Genomic DNA, 25,438 nt, shown 5'->3' with positions numbered 1-25,438 from the left:
GTGTGTGGTGGGGTCATTAATCTGACCACTGAAGGCCCAGTGCAAGACCCCACGGTCCGACCAACTGTTGTCTCATGTCTGCACTGAGGTCAATGTTCAAAGGTCAGTATTTCAAAGCAGGAGCCATGTAGAATCTTCATACTGACAAATGTTACTCTCCAGGTCAATACCCTTCCAACAATGTATTTGGTTTAGTTCTACAGCCATCCAAGACCTACTTTCAGAGAGCACTTTGAAAAATATACAAAAGGAAGCTTTTTGTTTGTTTGTTTGTTTTGTCTTTTATAGTGGAGATAGTGACCAAAATGAGTCACTTTCAGAGATTAAAATACTGCTGACAATCTAGTACATTGCTACAGGCCTGAACCTGTTCTCATTCAAGCATAGGCCACTATTTACACAACACAATGCTCTCCTGTAGCCTACCACTATCAAATACTCGTTGCGTTATTAAGGAAATGTTTGTGTTTGTGTGTTGAGAAATGTTAAAGATGTCATTAAAAGAAAACCTTAACATGGTGACAGTGAGGAAAATATTTCTGGGTGGGTCCTCCAGTCAGCCAATCGCAAAACATCAAATTGTGGATATCAAATTCATTTCATCCCTGGGGCACTCTAAAATCTGTTTTTTATCAAAAGAACATCTCCAAACAGTTACATAAAATAACACAAATAACATAACAGCTCAGATAATTACACAACACTAAAACAATGATTCAAACAACATGCAACTGGTTATAGCAATAGTAGTGTCCATAGCAACCACCATAGCAACGATAGAAAGTAGGGATGTGCAGAGGGACCAGTATTTGTATTTGTATCTGTATTTGTTGAGGCAACAAAATTATTTGTATCTGTATTTGTATTCAAATAAAAGTGGAAAGAGGCTTAAAAATCCTGTTTTTGTTTACATTTTTAATTTTAGAAAATTAAAGTGTTACAATAAGTGTTTATGAATAAACTATCTTATGAAGGAGTCTCCATGATCATAGAAGACTGTGCTGACTACTGAGCTAAAACTTTACTCATCGCCTCATTGCAGACAAAACTCTACCTATTTATACACCCATAACACAGAGACAGCATAGTGTGTAACATGTAGGGAGGAACTTCAAAGGTGATTCTTGCTTTGCGCTTTTCATTAATTGCCTATTTTTTACAACCTGAAGAGGAACAACAGGTTATAGAGAGTCTCTTGGGAGCACTTCGAGCTCAGCTTTATCTCTGGCGAACACCCCCAACTCCGGGAGTGATGTCCAACTTATGAAATGTGTTTCATGTAGCAGGTGGATGTGACTCCCCTAGTGGAGACCTGCTGATAGACGTAACAGTGGAGCAGAAGAGAGACTGAGATAGTGATGTAACCGTCCTTCATGCTGTTATTTGACATGGTTTTCTTTTTCTTCCTGAACACAAATAATTTTAAAAATATTTGTATGAAACAAATACTCGTAAAAAACCCACTACTTGTGCTTTGCTGAATAACGTATTTGTATTCGGGCACACCCCTATTAGAAAGACAAACTAAACATCATATATATTCACCGAACGAAGATTATGAAAATAAAATGCACATTTCTCATTAGAAATGTTATCAAAACACATTTTAATGCTGAAACTATCTTGAAATATGGCACTTTCCATTGAGAATAAAAGGAATGGCAGCCAGAAACTTGACAGTTAGGCCACAGAAAAGTAGGCATCTCATCATTTTAGAACCATTATTGTGTGATATAAGACCAATATCATTCATCAAGCCTCTTTCCCAGAAATGTCAGTTTGCACCTAATTCATCCTGTTGTTGAATAAATGGAGCTTAGCATTAGTTCAAGCAGGAAGACTATCTATTAGTTATTCATTCATTCATTCATTCATTCTCATTACACTCTCTCCCCATGCTTCTCCTGCTTTCATATCAGCTGATTAGGGGTGTTACTCTTAGTTAACAAATCAGATTCTGCCACGATTTCTATCAGCCTATCATGTCTTAGCTGCTAAACTTTAATTTTGTTCTTCTCTCTGTTGTCGTCAGCTGTCATCCGGTGCGAATCGTCGCAACCCTCCTCCACCCCATTCACCTCCACGTCATCGCGTCAGCACCAGGTCCGAGATCATTAGAAGCCGCATCCAGATCCCAATATTCCCATATTCATCACCACCACCAGTGTCTAGACTCCATAGAGGGGATATCCTATTCTACTCGCCTCACTTCCCCCTTATAAATATGATGACATCACAATGGGGTCTAATCGCCGAAGTCTTTTCACATTATCATCTCATTCTGCATGTTCAGTAAAATTATTGTCACTTAAAAAATTGAAGTCTCTCCTGATTGGAATATTTTCTTTTGTTACAGTGACCTCCCCTCCTTTTCTTTTCTCATTTTGAAGAGGCACGTCTTCATTTGTCACAAAGGCTGCTGCGGTTGGAACCACTTTGTACCAGAGTCAGTACAAAAACTCTCAGTGACCTTGATAATGTTACAACAAGGAACTTTTAACTGGCTATGAAACATTCTCATGATGCCTCTATGTGGCCTTTATAAACAAATGAGACCATCAGCGAGAAGATTAGCTGTTTCTTTAAAGTTATTCTAAATGCCTGCCACCAGCTCACCAAATCAGACAAAACAACTTCCAGCACGCAGACCAGAAGAGCCTACATTTACATTACATGAAGCATTGCAGAATGAGGGAATACAAAGTACTTATTGTAACCCAAAACATGATTCTACCTTAATCCTAACCAAGTAGTTTTTGTGCCTAAACCTCACCAGTACTTAACCAGCATTGTCACATCATAAAACACTGTGTATCAATCTGGAGTACATGGACCCACAATGTATTCTGCAGTTTAATTTGAAGGACTTGTAAATTATGAGTGTACTGGGGACTAAATTCAATACCAGCCTTCATCGAGGTTTGCAGTGTTTTCATCATTATGAAAAGAAACAATTATGACTTATCTTAACCCATGGTAAAGACGTACAGCAAGTTTCCATCATATATGTTTTCTTCAAACTACAAAAAAGAAAGGTCTCTGGAGAGTTTTACCTCTCAAACAATGCATGCTGGGTAGTCTGCTAATATGCTAATTTAAGAAACTTTTTGTGTTGTGAACTCTCAGCAGTACTTTGGTTCAACTCGAAGTCAAAAGACTTCAGAAGAACTCATCTGAAAATGTTAATAACAAAAGATTAGTTGATTCCTCTAAATTTCTGTATGTTTTACAGTGAACCAGTCACACACCTTTTGATTCCCTCTGGAAAAGAAAGCATGGAGTTGTTTCTATTCCACACAATTAAATATGGTCCTTTAAATGGAGGAAAAGCCGATTGTCTCCCAAGACTTTAACAAGCGACCATGATTTTAATAAGAAAAATTCATGACTGGAAACACATCTCTCAAGAGATAAAGTACTTAGTTTGCATCAGTGTGGTGGCAACATGACAAAATATCATCTGCACAGCTTAACATTGTTGAACTTGTCTCTGTTTTCCCTGCCAGGGCTCAGCTTTCTGGCTCTGCTGTCAATCAAACATGGACACTAACATGCCTCCTCACAGGCTGAGATGAAAAGACACATTTCCCAGAGACATTTTTCTTTTTTTTGTTATAAAATTCGATGGAATTTAAATCCTTTTAACATTAGTTTTGGCTGCTAAATGGAATTACTAACTGAGCCTTGAAAAATGTCTGTTGGACAAGTAAATTAGGCCTCAGATCTACCACCCCAATAATTTGACAGGGAAATTTACTTCAATTATTGTAAAAGCAAAGAGAGTTTTTGGATTAGTTGTGAAAATCGTTTGTTAAGAACAAAACAAAAAAAAACAAATAATGACCAAATGATGAAACTGTACTGCTAAAATGATGTTAACCAGATCTCATAGAAACCGACATGTCAGGATGTGTTAGAGCAGTCGAGTCCCTTTCCAATTAATCTTCACTTCCATTCAATAAGCAATTTTATGCTTTGCATGTGAAAACCTCACACTTTCTTGCTAAAAGTTGAACATAAATACTCCGACAGGCCTGTTTGTACTATAACAATGTTACCAAAATGACAGCATCAATTTCCACCTCCGAAAAATGGAGGCACTGCATGTTCACACAAACAATCAAAACCCAATCAGTTGAATTTCCACCGCAGCAAATTAAGCGTGGATGGGAAATTATACCATTGTCATGCAGAATATGCCAGTAATCATTTGAATTGAGCAGGAAAACAGAAATCAAGAACAAAAGACCTTTAGATAGTCTGTGTGGTTGATTAGGTGTGAGAGTGTGCGCCCCGGCTCATTGGTGGAACATTATGAATATCAAGCTCTGCATTCGTACTGTAATAAATTGTTTTTGTGTTAATGTTTAAAAAGGAACTAGAAGGCTATACATAGCTCTCTCCTAATTGTGAGCCGCATATGAGCATTCTTTCTGTTTTAACAGCTACCATCCATGTTCCTAGTCGATGCGAGCCCAGTCTGGGAATTGGAGCACACTTGCAGCAAAGAGAAGTAAAGAGAAGGAAGTATCCCAATTAAAGCTCAATGATGAAACACACAGAAAGCAGGGGGGGAAAGCACAGAGAAAGAGTAAATCAGAGACAAACTGCAAGAGTTAAAAGGGACCAAGAAATAAGCGAAGAACAAAGCAGGAATGAGACCGAAACACGAGACAGTATAAGAGTATGGAGAGGATGAAATTCAGAAAATGAAAAGGAGGAAAGGAATGAGTCCTCTGGTGTTGTCAGCCGCTGGGTCGGTCCAACCTCGAGTCCCTGAGACGCCGCCGATGACGACAGCATTTCAAAAATTCATCATTATTGAGGAGACAAAGTGACGAGTGGTGATTGTGGAATAGAACAGAAGGTCCCCTCGAAAACAGCGTCCAGATGTCGCCTTCATATTTTATCTTTTTTTTATCTTTAATGTTTTTTTTCAGTTCAATTATTCAGTCAAGCTCATTAATAGATATGACTGCAGTGTGTAATCTCTGTGCCAGACATTTGATCTGTTCTGGCTCTGGGCGTCAGGGGGCTTTAGCGGGTATTGTTTTTCCTCTTTCATGATGGCCGGTGCTTTAGATCAGCTGCTGCCGACCTCATTATTTTATCACAGAGGGGGATTTGAGGCGAGCTTGTGTTGCCTGTTTTTCACTTTATTACCTCACTTTTCTTTGGCGGAGGCCGACTTATTCAAAAGTTGAAGTAGTTTGGTGGCGTCTGCGTGCCTGAAAAGGATGGCTGGTGGTTATGTAAGGCCTTTTTTTTAAAAAAGAAATTCCACAGTTGCATGATGTATCACACCAGGAGCAGCATTAATAAAGGAGGCTTAACAATGTCACAGGGCTTTAATGTCATTTATCATTATTTTATCTCTTTCCTTTGGTTTATTTATTATCCTATAATATTACAGCTCCACGGTTTCTCCTGGCAGCTCATGGTCAAAAGCATAATACTTATGTAGTTGCTAGGGCGCACCATGGCTATTAAAATCAGCAAATAAATCAGTGCCAAACTCACTCCTCATTCATTCTAACTGATGCTGCAGCTCCACATAGTGTACTGTACGCTGTCAAACCAGTCATATCCACTCACTGTCATCCCTGCAATTTGTTTAAAGATCCTCCTCCATCCAAGACCCTGCTTTAAGATGTATTAATATCCTTTGCTTTGAATAATAATACATTGTGTCTGATATGGTTTTTGCACAAAAAAAACAAATCAATTACAGTATAAAAGTCCTTCAAATATCCTTTAATCCTAAAAAAAAAAAAATCTATTCCTTCTCCAATCATTTTTCATTTCAAAAGTTGAACTGCTGGACAGAAGATGTCTCCTACTTCTCTGAGAAGTCTATTCTCAGTTTATGTGCACTGGATGTTGCAAGTTTCCACATCTAACTTGTGTAAGTTGACTGCAGGACCATGATTGGCTCCAAACTAGCTGTGATGTCACGAATCCTGCTTGTGGGCACATGACAAACTGAGATTTAATGTGAGCTCAGAGAAACTTTTCCTCCTTCAACAGAGAAGCTCAAACATCCAACTGAAGGAACATTTAGACACATTTTTGAGTGTAGACGACTTTGCATACACATAAAGGACGAGTTCACTAAATCTTCTTCTGTCATTCCAACACATACACACACATAACACTGCCTCTGCCCTAATATGATTGAGGTGAAAGGTATTTCATTTGTTGTGCTTGAAGCATTTTTACTAATGTGATTATTCTAACAACATTCTAGCAACGTGACCCTAATACTGACTAATACTCAGTCTCATTATGTGGGGGTTCTTAATGTCCATACTATTTATAAAATAATACTTCAGAAGTCAATCATCTGTGGTATTTTTTAAGATGTTGCAAACTCATTTCAATCCAGGTCCACAAAAAAGAGGGATCTGTGCTTGGTCAATACAGGACAGTAAAAAGCCACCTGTTCACTCACAGATTTGTAATTATGTACAACTTCAGTCATAAATGTAATCATTTCAATTGTTATATTGCTAATGTGTTCAAGCACCCTGAAAGATGGATGAGCTCATAGCTGTGCACAGAGCTCTTACACACATTATCATGTTAGCGATATTATTCAATGTGCTGTTAATCCAGTCACAGAAATGATTAATTACAGAGCATGAATTAGTAGAAGTAGTAGTAATTTAAGAGCAGGAATTATGAATTTGCCTGCATGATTTTTTTTTTTTTCTGGTATTTTTTTTTTCTTTCTCCTGTCTATGACACCTGTCAGGCTCCATAGAAAACAGCAAGGTCTGTAGGTTATCTTGAGTAACTGGGAACAGCATTATGGTAAATTAAAAATGTCAGCCGGTTTCTGTCAAAAGGTTTGATATTCAGAGATATTTTTGTAAAACTGATGCTTATTTTTTGGTTAATATGTGATTTTTCACTCATTTTCAGTATTTCTGACAAACAATATTTTTGTATTGTGGCTATTTAATATTTGAAAAATTTGCTCTTTACATTCAAACTTCAGATCCAACATTGGCTGTCAGTTTGTTTTTATAGTGTGAATTTTTTGATGTCAATTTTTTCAAACTGTTAATAGTTTTTTTATTAAAAGGAAGAAAAAAATGTCTTTGTCTAGGAAAATGTCTCAGGCAGCTGGGGAGTGGGGGTGGGGGGTGGGGGGGAGTGTTTGATTGACATTAGCTTGCAGGCTACAGGTGTTACACTGTACGTCATGAGAGACAAAGTAAAGAAACTGCTGTAGCTACCAGTCATGGGCAGACAGTGTGTTGTTGGCAGGGGTATTTAAGAGTAAGAACCAAACCAGCCTCTTACCAGAGTGAAGTGACATTTGCAAGTGTGTTCACATGCTGTTTAATGAATGTTTGTTCGGTGGCTCGTTCAACAACTTAACGTGCAGGACAGGATATGTGTTCACGTTTGTAAGTTAGATGAGAAGGAGACTTTAGCGGGAAAGCTAATGTGGGTTGCTGTTCAGATTCTGTGGCTCTTGTGTTGTGTCTGCTCTGCCTGTGATTTAATGATTTATGTAGATTTGATTTGCTGTATCAAAATAAGTTCTTCATTTACACAGACAGATAAGTAATGGTATTCTGTCAAATTGATAAACTGAACTTTTGAATATTTAGGTTTTGTGTCAGCATTACAACATATTTTGGTTTGCTTGTGTCATTGCGAGATAGTTTCATAAAATTAAATGTTTCTGTCTGCAGGATGCACTATAACAATATGCCTTTAATTATTTGGTAATATGAAACCTATGACATTTGTGTGAACATACATACTGAAATCCTGTAAAACTCTTTTAAGGCCGACCTACTGCTGGCCCATTACTTATAGCAGGGTGATCTTTACTCACACACTATTCACACACAGTACTCTCTAGCTATTGCTTCACACCCAAACAGCATTTGAGACTTTCTCTCGCTTCTAACTTGGAATTTATATTAATTTTCAGTTTACAAAGGGCAAAAACACACAGGCCTGGAACTTACAGTTGATGTTATAACTAAAGCATTTTTTGTATGTATGAATCCTTTTATATGATATGTACTATAAGCTTGTCCTTTCTACAAGATGGCAGCACTTGACATCTCCCACTTGTGACTGTGGAGCTGCAGGATTTGGCCAGGGAGTCTAACCATATGTCTCTACCAGTATGAGGCCTCCATCCTGGCCACATAAGAGCTGCTTCACCCACTGCCAATCCCAGAGTTCACACAGAGAGAGAGAACATGTTCAGCACCATAAAAGAGGACTGATTGATTGGTTAGACAGAAGGTGAAGTGACCTAAAAACTGAAAGTGTCCTCAAATTTTGCATTGCTGCATATTTGACCCATTAAAATTTGTGGTTAAAGTACAGATAGCTTCATGTTTTATGAGTATTTATAGATGCTGATGATTATCGCGGCGTGAGTCGAAGGTCGAAGTCGTGATGTAGGGAGAAATCATCACTGACAAAAAATGTTCTTGCCAGCCAATAAAGTTCTTGCAGTAGGTGTCAAACTGTTAGGAATCTGATTTTAAATAACTTCATGAAAAAAGCTGATGTCCTGAGTGCTTGATAAAAGAGCTATGATTTCTTTTAATGAGCCGATATCCTTGAAGACATAAAACTGAATTTCTCACCGCAGTCTTTGGTTTCAAACATCTAAAAAGTCTGAGCTGTCAGACTACTGCTTCGTTTTTAAGATGGAGCATCTTGCACATATTAGTCTCATTTAATGCAAATACACATTCTGGTTTCCATATTGATTAGTCAAACTTTATGCTGTCTGCTCAATCTCTCCTGTAAATTGCCACTCAAAGTGTTTCCCTGCTCCCTTGCATCACCGGCTCTATAAATTTTCATTACCGATTCCTATTGATAATGGGAATCAATCACTCTTTGATCTGCCATAAACAAACAAACAAACAGAGATGAAAATGAATGTAATAGCAGGGTGCTTTGCTTAGGATGTATAGTGGAAAACCAGACAGTTCACCTGTGATGGATGTCAGCCTCCCCCTGAACTCTCAAAACAAAGTATTTTCAGTTGGAATGTACATTTACCAAGATAAAGTGAATCTTTGTGAATCTTTGACATCTGACTTTATTACACTGACCAATAGCAAAATGTCTTGACAGCCAAATAATGCCAAATGTTTACAGGATCTGGCTTTGTTGCAGTTGTGCTACAGCTCAGTCGACATTTCTGATTTAGTTCGGACAATTTTGCCAACATTTTTCATGCTTTACAGGCATACTGAATAAATGTCTGCAGCTTGTTTAGATGTGTTAACAGCTGCTTTGTGGCTACACTTTAATATGACAACCTTTTGTCTCCCACAACTTTTTCTGTGATCACTCATTTTAAATGTCAGCATAGCCAATCACGAAGCACAGCTGCTGTCATTATTTGTCTGATCTTGGATCAGACTGGGATCTGAAGCTTGGAAATAAGCCCCTCATTAACAGGTTGTGTAGTAGGTAGAATACTGGCAACAAAACAACAGAAATATTGTGTCTTTGGCAACATCAAATCACAGAGAGCAGGGTGGAAGTGAACAGTGGTTTAACCATTGGTGTATTATAGCAACTGGATTCCAGCTCAGCCCATACACTTTACATTGGGATGATGTCACACAGTTAAAAAGTAGTTTTCATAGGCTTTGGGAAAGTTTTACAAATATGAAACCTTCATGGATTAAAAGTTCAGAGTAGTAATTGATCTTGTTTGCAGTTGAAGGTGTCCTCTCAACAGTTTAGTCTCTTATATAATTGTGGTCTGTGAGGGAAAAAGCTTTTTGGGCCACAGGAGATTTTTTGTTGCAGTACCACGAGTGGCCACTGAGACAAATTAGGCCCTAGCCCTGAACCCTGGTCCTCCTGGATCAGAAACCGAGTACTGCAACAAGGAAGAAAGAAGCCGAGCTGTGAATACTGACTGACATTCAAAAACCAGTGTAATGAAGGAGACAGACAACATTTCAACAGTGTGTAATTTATGCTGAAAATCATGGTTTCGCTGCACTCTTCTGGTTGAAAGTTTCAAGCTTGTTGCACCTGTAACAACATCCGACTGTGATGTCACGGTGCACTGAAACACCCCGGGGCACAGTTCACCACCACTGTAGCAAGGTGAGAGGCTAAAATGCAAAACTGAAATTTCAAGCAGCTGTTAAGTTGCTCTTCTACTGATAAGAAAATACTTTTCATGTAAAGAGAACATTAACTGCTGTTTAACCATTTACTTCAAACTTTTAATAAGTTTTGCATAGTAGTCGGCTAAAGTGTACGATGTATCATACAAATTCACAGTAGTATAACATAAAAAGGCACTTTCACTCAGTTCAGGGTGGCTGTAGCTCAGGAGGTAGAACGGCTCATCTGCTAATCGCAAGATCAGTGGTTCAATCCCTGGCTCCTCTGGTCCACATTTCAAAGTGTCCCGAAGCCCACATTGCTCCCGATGGCTGCACCAGTGGTGTGTGAATGTGCATTAGATTAGATCCTGATGAGCAGGTTGGCACCTTGCATGGCAGCCTCTGCCATCAGCATATGAATGAATGGGTGAATGTTGACATGTATTATAAAGCGCTTCAAGTGGTCGGAAGACTAGAAAGGTGCTATATAAATCCAATTACCTTTTTTCTCACCCAAAAAGTACTGTAGTAGCAGTGTGAATAGAGACGATTAATATACTAGACATTTAGTTTTTCATGAAATTGCTAACTATTCCTTGTAAACAGCCATGGGTCAGTAACTGGGTTTCGATGGCAAGCTGAAAATACAATGACGTGACATCACTCTGGTTAGATTATCATAGCACATGCAGATGGTCCTTTAGGTAAACATGTCCCATATTAAGTTTAGTTGCAGTAAAGACAATCCTAACTTTTTTAGCCAGTGTTCAGACTAAATAAATGCTGAAATGGCCCAAAAATGTGCAGACTGACTTTTACTTTTCTTCATCGTCTCAAGACCGGAATTCAATACACAGTCATTACACAGTCTTGGTGAATCACAAGCTCATGTGCTCTCCCTTCCAAAAGCAGCAGCTTTCAATATGTAGTGCTGTTGACAGCAGTTATTTAGCCAGGTATTAGAGAGGCCCTGAGAGACTGCAACTTACCGTGATTGATTGGACACAAAAACACACCAACACTCCTGTGCACACCCAATACGCAGACACACACACACTCACAGTACAGTACTAATTGACGACTGGTAATGCAGAGGAATAATCAGTCCCTCTTTCTGAGCAACATTGGCAGGAGAGTATGCCCAGATCAATAAATGATTGAGAAATCTAATCAATGAGCAAGAGGTGTCTAGGTGCATTAACCCTGAGACTGTGAGGAAGGCAGAGCTGAGGACTGTTGAAGCAGACACCAGCAGTGTGTGTTGGTGCAACACTTTGGTCCAAAGTGAAATGTTTTTTTCAAAGAAGTGTATAGATCGCCATGAAATACGGTACAGACTCGCCTTACCTTGCTCTCTCTTTCTTTTTTATGAGGTTAAATTACCCTCTACCATCTAAAACACCAAAACTCTGGCTGTAAAACTGAAAAATAGGATTTAAACATTTGAAAATAAGATTTTTGAGACTTTTTTGAGAACAGTACCTCATTTGAGAGACCATCTACAATCAGTAATATAAATCTGACTGTCACAATGTCACTACAATCATGATGAGGTCAAATGTTGGCCATGTGAAATGTCAGTAGATGACTTCTTACTTACTGGATTATTTGTTTTATAACTGAAACATAGTTTAAGTGTTAGGAACTTAACATCAATGACTGAATTATTGCATTAAGTATGAAGGTTTGAAACAGAGCTATATTTTAGTTGTGGGGCTTCAGTAAACTACAGCCTGATCGGCATGAGATGAAGACTGTGACAGTTTGGAGGAGAAGGCAGTCTGACATTGAAGAGATGTAACCAGCTTTGGGTTTGGAGTGACAGGGACACTTAACTGTTTAAAGTTGTTTGAATATAACAAAATACATTGCACATATGACACATATATGGCAAAAAAAGTCTGTATGGACTGTATGAATGTGATGTATATGACAAACTGGTTAAATGTTTTATGCAAAGGGAAATGATTGTACAGCTGCTCTCTGTTTAGCTCTCTTGTGTTGATGCTCTATGAGGCAGGGGAGGAAGGCAGGTGAGTGATTGCCACAGCATGCTGGCACTGGTCTCTGGCCTGCTGCTAGATCAGGCCAGAATATGTGGGACACGTTAGGGGAACAGTAGCAGTCTGGATGAGTATTTCCACCAAGCCAATGTGCTAAACTGTGATGTCCAGAATGAAGATGACACTGGGGAGTTTCACATTGCCATGGTGAGAGCAGGTGAGGTTTGTGCAGATAAGATGCCTGACAGGCCCTGCAGGAGCCAACAGTGTGAGACGACATAAAAGAAAGCTGCAAGTCCCACACTCGATGGATGTAAACTCGGTAAGTCACCTTTTACAATATAGTCAGAACTTTAATCTCAGTCATTTCACAGATCCAAAACAATCAGTGTTGCTGTCCACATACCTGTAGACAGCAACATGATTCGTTTCATTATCAGAATTAATCCATTTGGTCCAATAACATGAAGAAAGTCTAGAGGACCACATGATTGAATTATTTTATCCCCATTCAAGTGAGCAGAGAGCCAACCAGAAGTTAGCCAGCTCGGCCAATGCAAGTCTCTGGTGCACATGCTCTATGGGCCCAACATTCAGGATGCATGAGCAACATCTGGGTAATTTCTTTACAGCAGGAAGCCAATTTTTTGGTCCTGGACTTCCGCTGGGCCAGACTGTTCTCCTTCGAGGACCTGAGGGCACTCACCTTAACCTCTGTGCCATCAACTTGGACCTGGAGCCGTGTTTACTGTTGTTCCTGGAGGAGCAGTCCAGCGTGTGGTCGGTGCTGTTCGGTACCCCCGGGGTGTTTTAGCGGGAGATGGATGTCCTGTGCAACCAGCTGCAGGTGTACCTTGGCCATGCTCTGGACACCTGCAGCCAAAAGACACATGCAAGAGGTGAATAATTAATCTATACTGTAAGAACACAGGATATGAAGCTTTGATTGTGAGTTTAAAAGCACATATACAGTTAAAAAGGACAGGTTCACAATTGTCTGTCTTAAAACAACAGTCAGGTGCTCAGATTAACTTTGAAATAGGTTTTTCTTGCCATAGTCATTCCTCCTGTTCATACTGACCATTAGAAGATCCCTTCATAATGTACTTAAAATGTAAATCTAAAATCTATTCTCTAAAATCTGAACCTACGTTTTACACATGAACCCTTCTGTTGTTTTGTCATCAGGTACGGTGAACTGGAATGCATTTTCAGAGGAGTAGAGGAATAGTAGAAGGACCTAAATAACTCTAATGTATCTAATCTCCTGTTTCATTCTGTGTTATTCTCTTTACAAACACTGTGAAGGCTACAGGGGAGGTGGACAGAGAGGAAAACTGTAAGGATTCTACACTGAAAATGATCTTGCAGGATACTGCAGCATTGACTGTTTATATGTGGCTGGAGGCACTTTCTGAGTAACCTCTTCAACTCTACCATCAATGAGTTTGTCATTACTGCGCAAATATGCCCTGAATATATGAATTATATGGAAATGTGTATAAAGTAATGCAAGAATTGAAAGAAATCTGATTTTCTATTTGATGTAATGCTGCAGCCATAAAGTTGAAAGTCTCTTTCCAAGAGAATGAAGCAGATACTGTTGGTGTTGTGTTGTCAAGCAAGTTAATAATAAAAATGTGTCAAAAACTGAGAAAATACATTTCATTCTGTTCTCTGAAGTTGGTTACATTTGCCTTATTGACAGTCATTTACATATACTTTGGCTAATTACCCTTCTGAGCTTGTCTAAATAATTTTGACAACACAGCAGGAAGAACATGATTGCCATTCATTTTAAATACTGCCAGTATTAACATTGATAAATTGTATACTCATTCATTATGTGCAGTAAATTTATTGTTTAAGCCCACAGGTAGATAAACACTGCAAAAGCCAGTAACTGCAATGTGTGATTGTGCTAGTAATGGAGATTCATCTTCTTTACAGATGAGAAAAGTACCCTGCGGTCCACAGAGGGCACACTCATCCAGATATTCATGACAGTTGGGTATTTAAGCCAAACAACACTTTCAGTTATTTAGTACTCTGCGGTGGAGGAACACCATGCACACTGTACTGCACAGTTTTGCCTTTCTCTTTCTCTTTTTGCACCTGCTGAGAAGAATTTTAGGTGTGCAGAAACCTCAAATGCTCTTTGTAGTGAAATGACGTACAGCAACATTTTGATCCAAAAAAAAGCCTTAAAAAGCCCAGCTAAATTTACACTGATCAATCACACACTCACCACATGTCTTTTAAACAGCTGGTGAGCTGGACACAAGATGACGAAAATGACTGTTTTAAGCCTGTTTCCCTTTGTTTAATGATTTGATGAACGATTACCACCACTGCACATAAATAGAGTAAAAAATTATGATAAAATGTATCAAATTGATGTTGAGATAAATTATCATTTTCAAAAATCTTTTTTTTTAATGACAGGTTGTTTTGATCTGTCAATAATTAGTTATACTCTTCTCTTCATTCTTTATGCAAATTCGGCGTTTTAAATGCTCATTGAACATCAAATCTTATTCTTCAAAGTAAATTTTTCCTTCAAAGTTATTTTTTTTCTTCATAGTAGCTAATTAAAATAGATTTGAACAGATGAAAGAAAACAAGAATGTCACAATGAGAAAGAGATGAAAGCCAGAATGCCCTCATAGGGTCATACACATATCAGAAAGAAGGAAGCGTGACTTGTAGCAGGGGGTGTGACTTGTAGTGGTCCTGCAGACTGCTAATGGATTCTTTAGGCCCCCCCAGCAGGGGCAGAGACCCACTGCTTCATTTTCTACTATGACACTAGGCTGGCCCAATCACATCTCTTACAGGGCCGGCCCCACCCCTCCCCTTCTGTCCTCTTTGTTTCTTGTGTCAGATGCTGTGGCTCAGAGCCAAACATCTGTGGATGAAGGAGGGCGTCTTTGTCAATTGTCAAGATGGATAAGCAAAAACGAAAGACGGGGGGGTGCGGAGAAGTTGCGGGCCAAAAAAATGAAGAATCTAGATGTGGATGCCTGCCAAATGTGCAGAAATCACGGATCTGTTTGCTGGAGGGGCTGCAGCAGTAGCTTCAACATCTGCGGTGACAGCGGTACCCACCATTATGCAGTAACAGGTGGAAGGAGGAGAGGTGGCTGGCCATGGCTACTGCCAGGCAGAGGAGCAGGTGTGTGACAGGGAGGCCGAGGAACAGAGTGAGCAGGAGGAGAGTGTAGTTGAAGTGGTAAGCAGGAAGTAGCGAGCAGGGAAACAGGGACTCTCATGGAGGGTGCAGGGAGGTAGTTTGTGTGCCACGCCATGGTGACGATGATGAATGACGATTCATTCAATTAATGACGATGGTAATAAGATAACATAATTATAACGCTATCATAAAGTGAGACCGTCAGCTACTGTTGGTGCTCTCTCAGTTATTCAAGCCCAGCGTAGTTCCCTAATGCTGTCGCAACTTTATTAACTTTTTATTTTTAAATCTTTTTCTTGAAATTTTCAAAAATATATGGAGTCAAGACAACATACCAAACAACATAAAGTACACAACACGTCAAACAAACATATGTAGCCAGGTGAACAAGGGGTAGTGAGTGTTTTTGGGGCTATTTGCTGTTTCCTTTTGTTTGGGTGGCACTGTCACTTTAAGACCAGCAAGGTAGATCTCGCAAGAGTACAGAGCTCCCGTGAACAAGTCATATTTACGTGTCCCTGAAACACCCAAGTATGTAGATTTGTCTTTGGCTACTTTAAAAGGGAACAGGTCAAAATCTAACTGATGTGCATGATCATTTATAATAAATATTATGCTTCTGTATACATTTATTTTATAACCTGATATTTTCCCAAATTTAGATATAATGTCTAGGGCTTTAGGGACAGATATGTTGTGTTCAGAGATACAGACATGGCTAAAATATTGGTACCCTTCCACCTTTTTTTAAAAAAAAAACTAAATTTTCTCTGTATTAAGTTGAAACTGACAGAAGTATATGGTATCCATCATTCTTTATTTCACATTGAATATAACTGAAACTTTGCTTTTGATTTACAACTTAACATATTATTTGATACAATAAAACGAATGAAAATGGCCAAAAATATTGGTACCCTTAATTTAATATTTTGTAACACAGTCTTTGGAGGCAATAACTGCAGTCAAGCTCTTTCTCTAACGCTGAATAAGATTTCTACACTTCTCCACTGGTAGTTCAGCCCACTCCTCTTGAGCAAACTGCTCCAGTTCTCTCAGGTTTGATGGGTGCCGTCTCCCAACTGCAAGTTTCAGCTCTTTCCACAGATGTTCAATGGGATTCAGATCAGGACTCATAGCAGGCCACTTCAGAATGGTCCAACGTTTTCTTCTCATCCACTCTTGGGTGCTTTTTGATGTATGTTTGGTGTCATTATCCTGCTGGAAGCTTTCTGACACTGGGCTGTATGTTTCACTCCAAAATACCTTGATAGTCTTCTGATTTCATTGTGCCCTGCACAGGTACAAGGCACCCGGTGCCTGAGGCAGCAAAGCATCCCCAAAATATTACTGAACCTCATCCATGTTTCACAGTAGGCACCATCACTGGTCCTACAGACCTAGGGCCTCATTTATAACTGTTGCCTAGGCGAAAAAGAATGTGCATGCCACTTTCTAAGCAAACTTTGGGATTTATAAAAAGCAAACTTGACGGGAGAGTTCGCATTCCTCCACAGAATCTCTGACCCACGCGTATGCACATAAACTGGAGAAATGAGAAACTCCAAAGGCAGAAGGATGACACGCAAGAAATGGTTTGAAATCGATACCGCTGTGTAAAATAAATTGAAATATTACCTCTCATGTATTATGTGAAGAGTTCATTTGCAACAACAGATGAAAGTCATCCTTAAAATCAATAAAGAAACACCTGTTTGATTGATACTCCCTGGAGTGCACACACAAAAAAACATGATTCAGGATAATAAATAAAAACGGAGATATCTGTTGTTGCAAAAGAACCCCTCAACCCCCACAGGCATTTGAGCCAAACGCTGCTGCTATGCACCAGTGTGTGGATGTAATGCATCGCTTGTAAAAACACAACACATGGACAAACATAACACTATATATCAAGTAGATCTGTCAGTGTATAGCTTATCAGAATCAGAACTGAGTTTATTGCCAAGTACACACAGGAAAGCACGTACTAGGAATTGGCCTTGCTGTTGTTGCTTTTCGCAGCAGTCTTAGATATACAGAGAAAATACACTCAGCTCAGCTGCAGCACCATGACACTGATGCCGCTGGAACACACAGTGACTAAAAGCAATGGAATATGTCTCATTTGTATGTGCTAATAAATGTTTAAACAATACTTGGAGGCATTTGGTTTACTCTATTTTCAAACAAGGGAATACAACTTACATACCTGGGTCATTCAGTGCGTCTTGCATTTCTGTGTCCCCATATACTAGCGTCACTACTCAGGAGGGATTCCCTGATAATTCCTGCAAATCACTCATAAGGGGGCTGAGCTCCGGTGTCCACTTTACCCTGCCGGAGGCATAAACACTCTACTTTTATGTTGGACCACTTCTTTTCTATTTTGGAGAGGGTCCGACCTTTGGAGCCAGCAGTATTCATTGTGTCCACCACATGCTGCCACTATAAAGCCTGTCTGGCAGCGTTTGTAATACCCACACTGAGTCCACCAAACAATATATTTATTCTTGCCTAAACTCCCCCAACAAGAGCTTTGATTTCACATTGTGGGAAATTTCTTTTTTTAGCTTTTCTGTTGCTGTTTGCCATATTTGTCTTCTTGCAGTTGGTATGAATGGATATTAATTTGGGGCGTTTCACTGACTATTTATGGGCAACTATGGGTGATACTAGGATGGTACAAGACGGTGTCTAACGTGTGTCAAATTTTGTTGATTGTGATTTACAAAGGGAAACTGGATGTGCGTATGCACTGTGTTATGAATCAGAACATTTTTGTGCATAAGCACTTTCTGTGTGTTTCATCTGTACGCCACCTTTTGATGTGAATCCTACGCATCAATTTTTTAAAAATGAGGCCACTGGTCTGGCGACCCATAGCTGAAACCATACTGGGTCAGTGTGGTGGTTTGGGACTGGCTGAGTCTTTGTTTTTAACTTGAGAAATCACAAACTGGATGATCTTCCAAGGTTTTATTGTGGACTGTTCACAGTGTTGGGGATGTTCCACAATCAGAGACTGCTGAGTTGTGACTCACTGTTTTGTTTCTTAAACAACTTTGATATCACATGCGCAGTAGGATCCTCTGTGATCATGACTCTGGGACATGTGGTTGAAATGTCTGGACCGTACTTGGATAACACAGCAGTTCTGGCTTCTCACTTGAGAGTCAGATCTGTCAGATTCATCAGTCACATTCTCAGTAACTGGAAACATCAGCTGAAACCAACAGAACAATCCCTGTTAGCTGCATACTGTGATGGATGTGTTCACCCTGATGGTAATGACCCCATTCCTGTTCTGAAAATTGTGCCTGATTGTAAAAACTGTACTGGGTGTCTGTTACAGTTCAGCGAGTTGTTTGAAAAAAAAAGGTTCAATGTCTTGGTAGGAAAAAAACAATGTATAGAATGATGGTCAAAGTGTTAAACAAGAGTAAACTGAGTGGTTGGACTGATACTCTGTGGAGAGCTCATTTGGCTCTAAGTGATGAAGTGAAGCCTGTGTGGAGAGCACTGTACAAACCACCAATAACTAAGAGGGTTGAAGATTTACAGTGGGGAGTTTTACACGGAATTGTGGCTGTCAGTGTTTTGTTTTCGTTATAAAGCCAAATGGTAATGATAATTGTCCTTTTTGCAGAGAAAAACAGTTTTTCACTGTTTCCTAGAATGTTGCAGACTGTGTTCCTTGTTTCATCTGTTGGAAAAGATCCTCAGGATGTTTGGAGAGGTATTTTCTCCTCATGTTTTTATTTTGGGTTATAAGTACAGTCAAAAATGGAGAGTGAAGTGTCAGCTGTTTAACTTTATTTTGGGACAAGCACAAAATGGCTATTTATGTTAAAAGAAGGAATAAAATGGAGCTTGCCATGCAGAAAGTGTTTTCATCAGAATGGTAAAAGCCAGATTTGATTGAGAGTTGATTACAGTTATTACAGCGTGATGAATGATGTGGAAGAATTCATTAGTATTGGGTGTTATAAGAAGGTGTTATGCTCTGCTGAACAAGACCAACTGCTCTTTGGATCTGTGCAGAGTTAAGAAATGTGTCTGTATTTTTTCAGTTTGTTTTTCTATGTTTTTCTATGTTGCTTCTATTGATTAATGTTTTATGTGGATGCTGTTATTGATATTAGCAAATAAAGAGCATTTGAAATCCTCACTTTTTCAGGGGATTGACAGGGCTAGGCATCCTTTTGTCTGGGTGAGTATACAATCTGTTACTGTTGATACTGTATCATCTCTCTCTCTCTCTGTCTCTTGTTAGTCTTAGTTTTATGTTGTGTTGTGCTAAACAGAGTTAGAGTTTTCTTTGTAGTTTTCAGGTGTGTTGGCAGCATGGCTGCTGATTTGAGCAAGCTGAGTAGGAAGACACAGTATTAAGGTCAGCACTGCGTTTCCCTGTTTACTGGAGGATGTTAGTTTAACGGAGGGAGAAGTGGTTTTGCTACAGCAGCGTTAAATCTGCTGCAAAGATGAACAGTGCTTTGCTTATCTTTCTGGATCGAGTTGAGAAAGTCAACTATGTATTTTAACGCAGTATTACTGTTAAGGTTCTGTATGTTCCCGTTTTTCCACTTTCACAACCGTCCACTAAAATCACACCGTCTAATGTCCCTCCATTCACCTCCAATGAATTTCTAAAAAGAGAACTGACCAGAGATGGAAAGATGGTCTCTCCCATCAAGAAAGTGCTCACAGGGTGTAAGTCGCCCTTGCTAAAACTTGTTGTGTCTCATAGACGGCAATTGTACATGATTCTAAACAACAGAAATAAGGAGTTCAACATGAGATTTCACATTAAAGTGGATGATTATGAATATGTATTGTTTGCAACATCAGAGACCATGAGGTGCTTTGCTTATGAAGAAGAAGGTCATGTGATTAGAGCATGTCCCAAAAAGAGGTGCCAAGAGACTGATTATGACCCAGGAGAGGAAACTAGTGGTCAGGGACAGGCTGTTAAAGCTGCTGGCAGCTATATTGTATTATTTTGTATCGTATATATTTATTGCTATAAAAGTAGTGGTCAGACAGATGGAGGGAGGGAGGAAGGAAGGGCAGGAAAGAAGGACCAAAAAATCATCAAATACTGAGACAGAGGAAACAGTGTTGAGTGTGAAGAGCAGACAGAAGTGGACAGTGCTGGGTGTGAGAGGCAAGCAGAAGCAGGCAGTGCTGTGTGTGAAGAGCAGAAGGGGGTGAACAGTGCTGGGTGTGAAGAGCAGACAGAAGTGAACAGTGCTGGGGTGAGAAACGAACAGAATCAGGCAATGCTGTGTGTGAAGGTAACACACAGGAGACAAGTAACAGTGGTGTGTGTGATAAACAGGGCATGGACAACACAAGCAAAAAACGGTCAAAATACCAATGTGGCACCACAGTCAGACGCTAGTAATAGTGAGGAGTATGAATCTGACATCAGTGATATGCTTGATATAAAAAAAAGAAATCTCTTAGTTGAGTGAGAAGGGCATGCTCAGCCAGAGTGATCAAATCTTTTCTGCAAGAAACAAAAAATATGAGGGGCGTGAAAATTGAGAATTATTTTTCTGATAAAGTCACTCTCTACACATCAGCCAAGTTTCATGTGAGAAGCAAAGATGACCAGGTGGTCAGTTACTGACCAGAAGAAAAATAGTGCTGAAAGTCAAAAGAGAATTTAGCCACGATGAAGGAAAAACAAGTGAGAACTTTTTTTTTTTTTTTTGATTCATTGTTATTGCTCTAGTCACTCCTTTTCTCCCCATGGAAAATTTCAAAGTTGGAACTTTAAATTTTAAGAGATGTGAGAAAATGTGCAATTCTGTATGAATTGGTAAAATTAAAGCATATTGATGTTCTCTTTGGAGGAAGGAATGTGAGGGAAATGTAGTTGTAGTATTGTGAAATGTCACAATACTACAACCAGCAGTGGAGCGTTTATTTTATTTATTTTCAAACATTTTATTCTGGCTGCTTATATTGCAGAATGTTTTGTAGAGGGTAGATTTATTGTAGTGAAAGCACAATTTGAAGAATTTAATGTGGTTTTGTTGAACATTTATGCTCCTTCTAAAGGGACTGAAAGGAAGGTTTTTCTTGAAATAGTATGTACCAAGTTGACAGACTTTAAACCAGAGGATTTGTTGGTGGTGATTTCAATTGCACAGAGAATAGCAGTTTAGACAGTAATCATAATGAACCCCACCCAGTTTCTCAAAGTGCACTACAACAGCTTGTACACACACATGGCTTAGTAGATGTATGGAGGTTATGCACTTAGTAGAGGTGCATATTGGCATTTTAATTCAGCTTTGCACCATGAAAAAACTTTTAGCTATTTTTGGAAAATGTTTAGGAGTAGAAAAAAATTCATCTCTTAGACAGTGGTGGGACTGAGGTAAAAAATTAAAAATTAAATTGCTTTGTCAACAGTATACTCTCGATGTTACTCGAGATATCACTAACACTGTGAAAGATCTGGAGACTGAGATAGTGGACCTTGAGAGAACGTCTGTGTCCACAGGAAATCAAGGACATTTTGAAGTCCTTAAGTCTAAAAAGAAATGGCCTTAGCAGATCTGCTAGGTGTGAAGGCACAAGGAGCTTTAGTGAGGTCCCGTTTCCTGAATGCTACTGAAATGGATGTGCCTTCTAGTTTCTTCTTCAGCCTGGAGAAGAAGAATGGACAGAACAAATTCATTCAATCTCTTCTTTCAGACACAGGGTAAGAAATCACTGATCCTAGTCAGATCCAAAGGCTGGCCATCCAGTTTTATTCTGCTTTGCATAGCAGTGAGTATACCGAAAATGAAGAACTTCTACAAACCTTTTGTGAAGGGTTACCTAAGGTGTCAAGTGATTCAAATTTGCTGCTCAAAGGGCCTTTAGATCAGAGCATAGATGTAAGGAAAACTCCTGGTATTGATGGCTTGACTTTGGAGTTTTATAAACCCCTGTGACCTGTGTCTCTTCTGTGTACAGACTATAAAATTCTGTCAAAGGCCTTAGCCAACTGGCTGAGAGAGGTGATGGACCAGGTCGTGCATCAGGATCAGACATTGTGTACCTGGCAGGTTAATAGATGACAATGTCTACTTAATTGGCGATGTTTTGGGTGTCTCTGGGTCACTGGATTTGAATACTGGTCTTATTTCAATAGATCAGCAGAAAGCATTTGATTGAGTTGAACATCATTATCTCTGGAAGGTTATGGAGAGTTTTGAGTTCAGCAAAGGTCTGATTGCCAAGATTAAAGTGCTATATCAGAACATTGAGAGTGTGCTAAAGTTTAATGGTGGTTTATGTGCTCCATTTGAAGTGCAAAGGGGTATTAGACAAGGTTGTGCTCTTTCTGGAATACTTTATGCAATCTCTTTAGAACTTGTGTTACAAAAAATATGGAATAAGATAAGGGGGTTTCAAAAATAACATTATTTTATCTGCATATGCTGACGATGTGGTTGTTTTTGTAAATAATCCAAATGTTGTATTGGAGAGAATTGCTGACAATTTTGAGACTGTGTCTGCTGCCAAAATAAATTGGAGAAAGAGTAAGGCTTTTTCTGTTGGTAACTGGTCTGACAGCTTACCTTTGTTACGTCAGAACCTGACCTGGAAAAGGGAAGGCTTTAGATATTTAGGAGCGTATCTTGGAAAGATATGCTGTTGCCTCAGATTTCTTCAAAGGCAGAGCCCTGAGTTGTGACATGGGTTGGCATGTGTAGAGCTTCCTTCTGGCATGTTAGTGCCACTAAAGGCAAGAATGATTAAGAATTTTCTAGGATTGTTTACATTGGGTTCCTCAGAGTGTATGTGTCTGCCCAGAGAAGAGGGAGGGCAAGGTCTGACTCACTTAGCCAGTAGGACGGCAACGCTACGATTACAGTTTAAACAGAGACACTTGACAGGACCAAAAAATTATGTTTGGAGAGAAGTAGCTATTTTTATCTTTAGAAGAGTTAATAAACTTAGTCTTGATGTATCTTTGTTTCTAACAGACCCAATGACCTTAAGACTAAATGCTCTACCTCTTTTATATCAGGCAATTTTCAAATCATGGACACTTTTCAAATATATCAAGACTATTCCTACTAACTCTTTGTAATGGTTGCTGAAGGAGCCTCTTGTTCACAGTACAAGAATGGACATAAGTGACAGTGTGACCCCTGGGCTAACTGCAGTGCTGTGTGGAACAGGATCAGTGTGCCTCGGAAAACTGATGGACACAGCAGGACCAGAGTTAAATGATGCTCAGACTGTATGTTCTTTATTGAGCCTGAGGTCACACTGCTGTGTAAAGAGGATGTTGGATCTCTGGAGACAGATTTTGACTGTTAAAAAACTGAAGAAGCTTAGAGATTACAGTAGACAAGCTACAACACCAAACCAACAGGATGCGTTTCAAGACATTAAACTGAGCCTTGTACTGGGCGAGATGTGTGGTCCATTGCTTACCATTAAGGACTCTGAAAGTCTAACACTGTACAGAGTGAACAGAAAGTTATGGCAAAGAAACTGTATAGGTAGATATATCTGAAATTCCATTTTTTATATTTGTTCCGTATGAATTGTTCTTGTTGTGTATTGCTTTTTGGGCTTTGTAACTGTAATGACAACAGGTTTTTAGTATAATGTAAATAAAGTAATTTGAAAAATCATCTCTCTCTCTCTCCAACAGGCTACTTCAGCTACTCTACTTATGCTTATCTTATCTGTATTTCATTTTATTGTATATTGCATAAGATTGTATACTTGTATAGTTACATTTTATTATATAATTGGAAATCATACTTCGACTTCTAGCAGAGCTTGTTCTTTCACAATTATTTGTACTTCTACTTGAGTATGGATATTGTGTACTCCACAGCCACCTCTCATCACCACTGAGTCATCAATAGCGAGTGAGTACACTGGTCCACTTGTCCATGGCACTTACTACTCAGCTTTGTAGTGGTCTGGGGGAATAGTATAGTACGCATATTCAAGGTAACCGCAAGGACGGTGTACTGGTGGGTGGTGTTCAACTGATTGTGGGGGTACGGTCTTTTTTGTCCTAGTAGATGTGTCACTGACCTCGGCCACAACACCTCCAGAAATATGTGCCAGAATAATCCCCCTCCTCCCACCTTCACAGCATCTCACCTCATATAACCTGACAACTATGCTACTACCTGTCTCTTCGTGTGGCCTACTATTTGGTCTGAACATGTTTATTTGTGGCTACACCAATACCTCCTTCCACTACAAATTTGAGTTTGTCTGCTTCATGTACTTTTTATTTATTTATTTATTTATTTATTTTTGGTCCCATTACCTCCATTCTTAGTTTTGCACATTGCAGTTCCTATTAGGGTAAAACGAGGTCTACAGTATGTTTCAATTCAATTCTACTAAATGACATGAGGCCCAAGAACCAGCTGACCTCAAGTAGAGGATTGTAACGTAATATAATAATATTTTGAAGAGAATCCAACACAAAAATGCAGGGTCTCTTGTTTTGAAATATCCCAGATTTCTGACACCACCTCAATATCAGAAGTAAGCTGATTTTTGTTTGTGGTGCTCAAAGGATTTCAAATTACATTAGAAAAAAATCAGAGCCATCTCTGGATCCTACCTGGGAATTTAAAATGGGCAGGCCCAGGCCTGGATCATGTTAATCCATTGTAGCCCTGTAACTGGTGACAAGACATTCAAATCAACCCAAACGCAGCTGTGCCCACTAACACCACAAGTGTTTCTAAATACCTTGTTATACTGGAATGGAGTGGAGTAATTCAAGTTGAATTTTTATATTGAACATGATTTGGAATACATTTGGATTTGCATTGCTTATATAAACATATGATGATTTCATATTAAAGTAAATAAATACACACACACACACACACACACACACACACACACACTTAGTTTTAGATTGTAATATATCCAGGAAAAGCTGTGCCTGTGCTTCAACATGTGCAAAACAAAGCACTAAAACATGGAGACATGGAGCAATGTGAAGGTTGGGAGAGGTGCTGTGTTTGCTTTACATGCTACTTCTCCTGACATGGTAAATATTAGTATTAATATAGCAGACAAGCAGAAATTACGGCTGAACAGAAGACTACACTTTTTTGAAAAAT

Source organism: Thunnus maccoyii, chromosome 8 (genome assembly GCF_910596095.1).
Source record: "Thunnus maccoyii chromosome 8, fThuMac1.1, whole genome shotgun sequence".
In the NCBI taxonomy this organism is placed as follows: domain Eukaryota; kingdom Metazoa; phylum Chordata; class Actinopteri; order Scombriformes; family Scombridae; genus Thunnus; species Thunnus maccoyii.
The sequence above is the reverse complement of the archived record's forward strand: the minus strand, read 5'-3'. Positions refer to the sequence as shown.